Source organism: Gymnoscopelus microlampas (assembly GCF_963454915.1).
Source record: "Gymnoscopelus microlampas genome assembly, chromosome: 2".
Lineage (NCBI taxonomy): Eukaryota > Metazoa > Chordata > Actinopteri > Myctophiformes > Myctophidae > Gymnoscopelus > Gymnoscopelus microlampas.
The window spans coordinates 49,115,668-49,126,914 of record NC_139939.1 but is presented as its reverse complement, the minus strand read 5'-3'; the positions used below and the strand labels follow the sequence as shown (position 1 = coordinate 49,126,914).

Here is an 11,247-nt window from a genome sequence, read left to right as displayed (position 1 = left end):
TAGAATTGCTCGCTAGAGCCAAGGAATATGACTTAAAAGTGCTCGATATTTATGGACATAATGGCCACAAGTCAATATTCAGTAGTCAATATTGTTACATTTGTCTGTACCGTAATTCCTTATTTACAGTTAACAGTGTAACCGACAGAGATAGAAAGATGGCATTGACTTGTCTTCCCTTGTTATGATAAAATATTAAGTAAGGATGTTTATAACATTGCAATACTAAATATATCATAAAAAAACATATCTATATGATGGCATCATATCATGGCATATAGTGACAAATTCAATATAAAGTATTGCCCATCCGTGCAGACCACAATGACAGATGGAGTTTTACCATTTGACATTATTTGAAAACAACTTCCTAACATTGGCTTTTTGGCTACCTTCCTTAATCTATGTATATTGCAAGACTATAACAACAACTCTGCCTGTCCCTAGATGAAGCTGTCAGCATTGGTGATCTTAGCCCTTCTGGGGCTGGCCTCTGCCAGCCTGCAGGACATTGCGAGGCGGAGCTCACAGCACGGAAGACGTAAATGACCCTTTAAGGGATTATATTTGGAGACATTCATTCTGATTTATTTCCATGTTGGTAAATTGGATTTGATTACAAATGAAACACCCTGCCATGTCATCTCTGTCTGTCCCTGCTGAACCCAGGCTCGCTGTTTGATGTCAAAGTCAATCTGGAGTGGCTGACTTGGACCGGTTACCTCCCCAACGGTGCTGTGTCCATTCACAACCGCTACACTCGACGTACTGACTACGTCTGTCAAGCCGGGTGCCAAGCTGGGTTCTACAGCCCAAACCTGGGTCCTTACTGTCACTACCCTTGGGCAGACAAAGAGTACAAAGCCCGTGCATTCAAGATCCTGGCCAACAAGGACAACTCTGAGTTCCTGGAGTGGAAGGGAGGTTCCTATGGTTCGGTGCCTAGAGACTCCGTCAAGACCTGTCGTGATGGACTCTACTTTGTGGGGAAAAACAAGTATGGACTTGGTAAGGTATCACCTAGGAATGCGGCATTTTTCCTCCCCTGGGAGGGTCGTGAGTACTGGTATAAATCATATGAGGTACTGACCATTAACAGGCAGTGGCGCCGGAGCTAGGGCTTTCACCAACTAGTCGACTAGTCGACTAGTATAACCACTAGTCGACCTAGTCGAATAGTTGAAAAAACAAAAAAAACTTTTTTTTTTTTTTTTTTTTAATTCCATTTTTAATGCTATAGTAATGGCCCATCTTACTATTATTATTATCCTCCTGACTTAATTTTTTATCAAAAGGGGGTCAAAACCGGAGCCTGTTTAATTAAAGGACACTTTGTCCCCCCACTTTTCAGTCCAGCCAAAAAAAAAAAAGAAGTTTTTTTTTAATTATTTTTTATAAATAATAAAATCAGTCCAGTCCCCCGCACCTCGCGACCACCGCGCGCGCGAGGCGAACCGAATTAACCGAAATAACCGCATTATCCCCCCCAAAAATCAACAAATCCACCCGAAATAACCGCAAATTTTTCGCGCGGGCGCGCCCAAAAGCGCGCGTGCATGTGTCCCGGATATGTCCCCCCACCTCATATTCCGTTCCGGCGCCCCTGTTAACAGGGATGCCTATAGTCAGCGTATCTCTGGTGTCAAGTACTTAATTCGACATGTAACGATCAACACCAAACGACCAGAGACCCTGCGCATTTCTGCTGTGACCAACTATGGGTGCCAGAATGTGGTGAAGACCGTGACTCTCCTCAAGTCAACACAGCTGAGATCTACCTGGACCATCGGCCGCTCCACCAAGGAGGGCATCTCCTCTACCATCACTGCTGACCCGGTCGACCTCCATTACAGGCACGTACGATGGGGTGCAGACCGGAAAGATCGAGGCATTGATTGAGCGCTGTGAGTCTCTGGCCGGCGCCACGCCCTGCCCAGCCTGATATTAAAATACATCTGATGTCACAGGCACCTTCATGAAAAAGATTACTCACAGGGTCTGTGTATACTGTATGAGTGTGTTTCAAAAAAATATTTTGCTTGCCATCATGAAAATGCTGTAAGAACACTCAATATATTTCAATAAATATATGGAATAATAAAATGATGTGTGATTTTAAGTCATTTTTTTGGTATTGCACATTTCACACAAAGCAATCTTAATGAATGTGCTTCTCATTAAAAGGCAACAACTACAACAAACATACAGTACCTCCCCCCTCCCACCCTCCACCCACACATACAGTAAGAAGCATTTATAAACACCATTTAACCATACATTCATGACCCATACCCCACCCTCACAACAACACATAATTATGAATGGTAGGTCATTGAAAAAGAAGATACAGTTGTATCTGTATGAAATGTGAATGGTTGGGCAAATGACCAGTCCCCTTTAATTAACTCAAAGCAGAGAGAGTTGGAACTTGACCATTTAATGCCTTGTATGCAATCAATAAAATCTTAAAATGTATTCTAAAAACATTTGGAAGCCATTGGAAGGGTGTTAACATAACACAAGTAACATGGTTTCTTCTCTAAAAAGTCTAGCTGTTGCATATTGAACCAGCTAGGCTACAGATGATTGCTCTTTTTAATAAGGGTGAAATATAGGTAGTTACAGTAATTAATTGAGACGGGTTGAAATACAGGCATGAATATTTTTTCTCTACGTCAAGGACAAAATGACTTAATTGTGGAAATATTTCTTAACTGACAAAAAATGACCAAATAATTCTTTGTAAGCCTAATTGGTTAGTTGCCAATATGGAGATTTTGGGGGCCAAATAAAACACCAGTTTATTTTATTGTCTCCGCCAGAGGTGGAGAGTATGTTTTCGTTCCCGTCACGCTGTGTGCCCCCCCCCCCCCAGCCAAGCTAACTTTGGTCAAGCTTCACGTGACACGTGACAATATGTTGTCACCAATGCTTTTGATTGGCTAGCGAGACGCATGACGAAATAAAATCCTATAAATAGGTGTGTCACTTCCAAAAAACATTTATGTTTTTGGAAGTGAGGTAACATCGGTCAAGCTAATGGGATCAAGCTAACATTGGTCAAGTGACACGTGACAATATGTAATATTATTTATTAATATTACTTATTTACTGTTGCCAGTTTCCTTCTCTTATCCACCTGTGTGTGTGTGTGTGTGTGTGTGTGTGTGTGTGTGTGTGTGTGTGTGTGTGTGTGTGTGTGTGTGTGTGTGTGTGTGTGTGTGTGTGTGTGTGTGTGTGTGTGTGTGTGTGTGTGTGTGTGTGTGTGTGTGTGTGTGTGTGTGTGTGTGTGTGTGTGTGCGTGCGTGCGTACATGCGTACAATAATGTACCTGACCTGACGGAGACCTGTGCTCCGAGGAGCACTTTTTCTAGTTTGTTTATCACTTTCCCATGAGGTGGTGGGTAGAGTATCCAAAACTTCAAGTAACGGTTCACTTTCAACATCACATACTGGTAAACTACTCTTTCCCGTAAAAACAATTTAAAACTGGGTCATCGACCATAAAATAACCAACAACCCTCAGTCCCAACTATCAGAAGTCTACACTACAGTCATTCAGAAGGAAAGCCACTCTCAGGACCACTCTCGCCCCCTCCATACTCATTTCATCAACTCCCATCATGGGAAGCTATAAAGTTCCCTTGGGCAAGGGACGCTTACAAAAAAACCTTTATATTCCAACAGCTGTTAGCATCATAAACACTGAAGGACATTTGCGATTTGACATTGCACATAGATGCACTTTTATACACTTTATATTATCTCTTTATCTTTGTCCTATACTATACAGCTGTATTTGTTGAGCCATGTCAAAGACACTTTTCTGTCACATGCGGTGGACATTAATATTAATGTTTTTGAAGACTTTAGCTTGCACTGATTGGTCAGCTGCCATTTTATCACAAGGGCCAATACAGTCGCTGACCAATCAGTGCAAGCTCATCACCGTCTCTTTCCTTTGATCACCCCCTCAACCAGGGCAAATAAAAAAGACAGTAAATATGTAGGTCTGTATGACATTTATAAAAATAAATGTAAACAATTATTGTGAAATTAACTAAACAAATCAAACCACATTATGTTCACAACATTAATATTATTGCTGATTCGATTGTAAAACCAATGAAATGCCAAATAATTTAATATGTTCTATATCGTTAAAGCAAAACTGCTAATTTGGAAAGCCATCCATAAGCAGCCCTGTGACATTCACTAAGTGAGTCCCTCTCCGGCGAATCTTCAATCTCTTTGAAGAGGGGAAGAAATGGGCTGGAAATGGAGGCCTGTTTATGGTGGAATAAAGCTTTGATAATGTCATTGTCAGCCATTACAAGGGCTGTAAAGCGTCCGACCTGCGACGGCGACAGAGGGTGGTTACCGCTTGCCAAGGTCAGATGCTCACTGAGCAATGATAGACTCACCGATCTTTAAATAATATATAGACAGTAAAATCCTTACTGTTAATTGTCTCCGCCAGGCCGAAAGGCATGGCGAGAGAGTATGTTTTACCCCCTGTCCGTCCGTCCGTGTGTCCGTGTGTCCGTCCGTGTGTCCGTCCGTCATTCGATCTGTCTGTGTACAGCTAATCTCCGGCACCGTTGGCTTGCTCGCAGCCAAACTGTGCACACACAGTCCCTGGATACCAGAGCAGAACCTCTGCCCCAAATTTTTCACAGGGGCCTGTTATAGCGCCACCAGGAGGCCGATTTGTGCAAAACACATTTTTTGACAGTACTCCTACAGATTTTGTCCAAAAATCCCACAAATCGGTACACAGTATCTCTACAGTCATTAAACGAAACGTGTCTTTCAGATTTCTCATATTCCATCCTGATTGGCTAAAAATGTCTTCCAAAGTTTGCAGGAGTGCTCCGTTTTGAACAAAATGCCTCAAATCATGAACACAGCATGCACTTTCCGAGAAATTTTGCAAGCACATTCCCATTAGGCCGAGGAAGAACTACCATTTGAACATTTTTAAATCAGCCTCATGGTGGCGCTATAACAGGCCGATTCGTGTTTTTACCTATAATTGCACCGATCTGTGTAAAACTTTGTATGCACACTCCCTATAGGTCAAGGAAAAACCTTTGCCCTGCAATTTTCACATCTGCCTTTTATAGCGCCACCAGGAGGCCGACTTGTGTAAAACACATTTTTTTATACTACTCCTTCCAATTGTATCCAAATTTCACGCAAATCGGTACACATGATCTCTATAGTCATGTGATCACGACGGATGTGTTTGATTTTTCATACTCCATACTGATTGGCTAAGATTGACATCTAAAATTTGCATTATTGGCTTGTTTTGAACAAAATTCTGCAAATCATGAACGCACCGTCCAATTGCGCTCAAACTTTGCACGCACATTCACACTATGTTGAGGAACAAAAGCCACCCTTTTAACATTGGCCTGTTATAGCGCCACCAACAGGTCTAATTCAGCAAAACACATGTTTTTGACAAAATGCCTCAAATCATGAATGCAGTCAGTGTCCGATTGTCGTGCAAGGCCTAAGAAGAAATGGCACCCTTTTCACGTTGGCCTATTATAGCGCCACCAGGAGGCCACAGTAGCCTACCTGACCTGGCGGAGACCTGTGCTCCGAGGAGCACTTTTTCTAGTTTAACTCTTAAATGGAACCAAATGATCCTCTATTTTCCCAAAATCTGGATTTTGAATATTTTTAAAACATTTTAAAAGAGTATTTCACCCCCAAAAATACGTGTTTTCTATCAATTACACACCCCATGAAGCATTGAATTCAAGGAGATGTTTTTGTTTACATTAGCATCTTTATTTTTATCATCATTATTAGCTCATGAAGCAATAATCCAATGCTTCATGGGATGTGTAATTGATAGAAAATAAGTATTCTTTTGGGTGAACTACTCCTTTAACAACTAATCTTGTATGGGGGTCCCTGGCACTATCATTTCAGATGCTTAAAACAGTTTGAGGACCACTGATTTATGAGAGCTTACCTGTGTGATGTTTTTTTTGTGTGGATGACCTGGCATGTGGTCACCAACAGCTCTTGGATCAAACACAAACTGCTGTGTGTGTAAGCGGATGGACTGCTATCCTCTCGCGACCAGAGAATATAATGATGTAGTTGTCAGGATGGTGCTGTGTGTGCACTCATTTGTGTAAAGTGTGAACAAGACTGGGGAGCAGCCTTGAGGGATCCCATTACGGGCGAGTCTGAATTCCAAGAGGGTTTTGTTAACTTTGAGTGTGGTTGCGTTAAAAAATAGGAAAGGAAAGAATATAGCTACAGTACAGGTCAATATAGCCTGTGATAACAGTATCAAACCCCAGGTGTAATACTATTATTTAATACATTTAGGCTCTTGTTTTCCATACAGTATGTCTATGGCCTGTGTTGTATTTTGCATTTGCCTGTGCATTACAACTCAATGCATCTGATATTGTTCCTAATTCTACAACTCCCATTGTACACACACTTGTCCACCATCATCAAATAGGGATGCTGGGGTTCAAGTGGTTAACCACCCTACAGTATACAGTATACTTCATTGACCGGCCACCCCCCACCAGGGATCTATACTTGGTGCCCTCCTTTTTTCCCTCTACACCAAATCTCTTCACCAAAAATAGCAGATCTACGTTGCGTTGCGATGCATTGTGAGCTTGTACATATGCTATTTTGATAGAATGTTTGCCTATTTTTGCCTGTTATTACATGACCACAACAGGAATGCAAGCGTTCATTTTGTTCTCAACGTGAACCACTGGTTCTCAGCGTGAGGTCCTGGGACAACCAGGGGGTCCAAATGGGCCTTTACAGGTCTGTAACTCTGAGAGTGTACAAATAGAACCAAATGGTACGCTCTCACTGAAGATTTGTACAGTGTGGATTCGGGTCCCAGGGATAAACATTTGTATCAAATGGGAGTCCGTGGCCCAATTTATATCAAACTGAGGGTCCTTGAAATGAAAAGGGTTGAGCATCACTGCATTACACCATATGTCCATCCATGTAGCATTATCACAAAGCACATGTGTCTCTTTCAAACTGTCTCTGTGTGGATCTCTCTCAAGGAGCAACCAATTAAGTCATTATACCAGCTCTCAATGACCGTCATACCAGCGGCCCACACACAACACCTAGTTGAAGTGCCAGGTAATCATCTCAATGGGATTTATTAATAACTCAACTCAAGATAAAGGTCCTTATAATAGCCTTAAATATAGTTACAATCTGACCTGATATACGGATTGGATCGTGAATTCGTGACAATTATAAAGAGTTTAATAATAGACATCTGCTGCAGTTTGTGAATCAGGAGGTGAGGTAGCAGCATGGTAAAAAGCTGAGCTTGGGGTCTTCAAGGTGTTTAACAATCAGACGTAAAATGCTGGTTATGGCATCATTTGTGCCTCGGCTCGCTTATTTATGATTATAACATAGACAGACAGGCGCGATAATGGAACTTTTCCACAGAAATGCGTTGGTATGATGAGTCAGCAGAATTCTGAAAAATGGGGGCACCTAGCTGGAGAGAGTTCCACTGCGTGTCCTTATAGGAGCAGAGCAAATATAATATGAGACCTGTTGACTTAATGAAATATTTAGGTACTCATTATGCAGAATGTCCCATTTCACAAGTTTTCAAATGTATACAAATATATACCGGGTACATGTATGAGGTAGCAGCATGGTAAAAAGCTGAGCTTGGGGTCTTCAAGGTGTTTAACAATCAGACGTAAAATGCTGGTTATGGCATCATTTGTGCCTCGGCTCGCTTATTTATGATTATAACATAGACAGACAGGCGCGATAATGGAACTTTTCCACAGAAATGCGTTGGTATGATGAGTCAGCAGAATTCTGAAAAATGGGGGCACCTAGCTGGAGAGAGTTCCACTGCGTGTCCTTATAGGAGCAGAGCAAATATAATATGAGACCTGTTGACTTAATGAAATATTTAGGTACTCATTATGCAGAATGTCCCATTTCACAAGTTTTCAAATGTATACAAATATATACCGGGTACATGTAATGTATACAGAGCTACAGTGGTTAATGTATGTTTTGTAATAACAAACAAAATAACAAAATAATCAAAATCTATAAAGTAACTACAGTAGTAACTAAAGTTGTCAAATAATTATTGGGGGGGTAAAAGTACAATATTTTCCTCTGAGATCTAGTGGGGTAGAAGTAAAAGTATTGAAAATTGTAAATACTGGAGAAAGTGAAAAATACCTAAAACACCTCTGATTATACTATTATATTATATTATTAGACATTGTCACTGAAGAGCACAACATACATGTACTGCACATTGAATGAAGATAATATTCAATCAGGACATATTTTATTTACTTCACGCCTTTGTTACACCTGCAAAAGCTGAAGCAAGCAACTTGAAAACATACTAAAATCACATAATCGGAATGATAGTAATACCATTGATTTGAATAGAGCTTTGACATTTTTTTTGTAATCCTACCAAGACGTGCTCTATATTGTGTAAGGAATGGGAATGGTGGGGGCAGGGGCTGGGACGAGGGTAGACTGTGGCATTTAATTCAGTCAACGGTACTTAATTGGATTTTTCTTTGATGTTCAATACCATACACCATGGGATGAAGAAAAAATAAGAACCACTTGTCTTCAGGGAGATTTATTTTATAGTCACTTATATGTTGCATTATCCTCATTAACGAGGAGTCCGGAGTTTCAGTTACTTAAGAGAAATAATATTCAGTTCCTCTTTGCTTTGTTTCCTTGCTCTATCTTGTTTTGCTTCTTTTCTAAAGACACTCCATGTATGATTTTCCTATATCACATTTATATTCCGTTGTAATGATGTGTTCCAATGCTGGTAAAATACCCTCAAAACTTTTCTACGTGAGGATGTTTTTGGTTTTCTTCAGTTTCTTTTTTAGTCTCCAATCATGGTAGAAAGAAAGTTGGACTAAGGTCTTATGGAGCAAAACCTTAAATAACGCTTTTCTGTGCAAATGAGGATGACGGCGTGCGAGCGATTTTGTTTCCTACTTTGATGAACATTTTTCTCCAAGACCCTGTCACTTACTGCTTATGTGTGATGAACCTTTGTAGTCTGATCATGGTCATTTTCACAGGTTTTATGCATGTGTTCTGTCTTATCTAATGCACATGTTTTAATTAAAAATGTGCCCAATCTGGCTGGATACAAGTTTCCTCATTAACAGTTACATTTGCAAAATTACCATGACTGTCGCAGTTACAAAAAGTGACCTGAGCTACCTGGGGACACACCAAAGCTAGCCCTTTTGAAGTTGGCTGGCGAGGGACACTTCAAAAGCAGCAGCAAAGAGAGAAAGGGAATAGTATTAGTGAAATATGTCAGGAGACAGCATGTTACAGGAAATCAAGCACACAATGTTCAGAGCATCCTACATTTTGCCTTCAGGGTGTAATGTGTAGGTGTCGCCGTGTAGGTGGCCGACTGGACTGTTTGAATGTTGCTCAGAAACAGTTTTGTTTGGGGAAAAACAATGTTAAGCATTACTGTTTGAGTTAAGGCTTTCAACACTTTGTGAATGTGAATATACGAGAGGAATATAACAGACTGAATAAATGTTCAGAATTGAATCTGCTGTGAAGGTCTTACAGTTCAATGTCATGCGCTAATGCATTAGAACTACCTTTATAATATAAAGCTTTACAAGAATTTCTTCTGACAGATTCAAGCTGGTGTTTTGTGCCCTTAATTATGTGAGTCACGATGGATTGAGGAATTATATGGTGTTATTGTTAACGACTTCTTGTACTCTGGACTGCATCATGTAATGCTTAATTGATACTCCGTCTTATGATGGAGTAATGTGCCAACACGTTGCATCGGCTATTTTCGGCACACAACACGGGCGCGCAATTCTAATAAATCAGTCTTCACTTTGAGTCCACAAACTTTGAACGTGGTACTTTATTTTTTCAGGGTTCAACAAATTGGCTTGCTCACTTCCCCCTGGTCCCTGGCATTTGCCTGACATATTCCAAAATGTCATGTGACGTCTCTGACAAGACGATCAAATGAATGAATTGATGGCGGAAAAAGCGTGTGAAGCAAGAGTCCGCAGTCAGGGGAAAAGCCATCAACATAGTTGCTTGTTAAGGACGTGATCATTTGTCAGCAGGGGAGTTGTCCATTGTTTAGAACAGGAAGTGTGTTTTGTGTCAGTGTCAATGAGTCCTCACCCATCTCTTTTGTTCTTTTTTTCGCCCTGGGGAGAGCGGCATAGAGAGGACTGTTTGGGTTCAGTTACAATTCAGTCAACTTCCTCTGTGGAACGGTGTGCTGGGGGCCACTGACATTTCCTCTTCCACTGAGCGTAGTTGACTGGCGTACGGCATCTCCATGTTGACAGTTTATGACTTTCTCTTCTAGCCTCTGAGGACACTCCCAGACATGTTTTTCCCCCTGAATGTTAAAGGCTCTAGCACGAGACAACGCCAGCTCCAAGGCCAGCGGAGTGTGAAGGACACTGGATGAATTGCTAGTGCATCATGTACTCTACATAAAATTAACCAGATGATACTAAAACACATGTTGGAGCAAAACAAGATGTTGATGTGGAAAGCTTGATGTGCGGCTGTTTTGTGGGTTTCACTGCATTACAATAGAGCCGTCTTGGCTTTCATGATCCGTAAATATATCGTAAGGAATATGACTTTGAAGCTCGTAAATGTAGGATGAAATGCTCGCAGAGAGCTATTTACAGGGGAAGAAGCTGATGAGTTTGTCAGCAGCATGAACTCAACCGCTGGTATAATTTGGAATGTTTTTCCTTCAGCGTTTCCCATGAGGACAAGGCTTGTTGGTAAGACTCACTGATGGGTTTGTGAGCTTGTGGCACTAAGACAATTAAACAAGAACAATTGAGAGTAAAACAATGCAGGCCTAATACTACAAATATGAGAATAAAAGACATCAGATGAAGCCGGTCTGTAGAACAAGGTTTCAGGGAGTCATGATAGGATACGACTCAGCAAGCCCATAAGCTCTCCAGGCAGAAGAACAATCAGTGTTAGTGCAGGGCCAGAGATCTTAGGACGCTTTCTGTTACCTAAAAGGTGGAAAACTTGCAGCAATGACCCAGTGTAATGAAAAATCACTGGCACTGAAAAATGATTATAGTGACGGAACCCTGTCATTTTATATACTGTATCAACAGGTCACTGTTGGCTTGGTCAGGCATGCGATGATCCTGCTTCACTCTC

At 41.1% G+C, this 11,247-nt stretch overlaps 1 pseudogene across 1 annotated transcript; it reads left to right on the top strand.

Moving 5' to 3' along the window:
- The first annotated feature begins 124 nt into the window (after nucleotides 1-124).
- On the top strand, nucleotides 125-1,118 carry LOC311055555 (natterin-3-like; annotated as a pseudogene). The gene has a single exon. The product of its transcript is annotated as a natterin-3-like (transcript).
- Nucleotides 1,119-11,247: the final 10,129 nt, after the last annotated feature.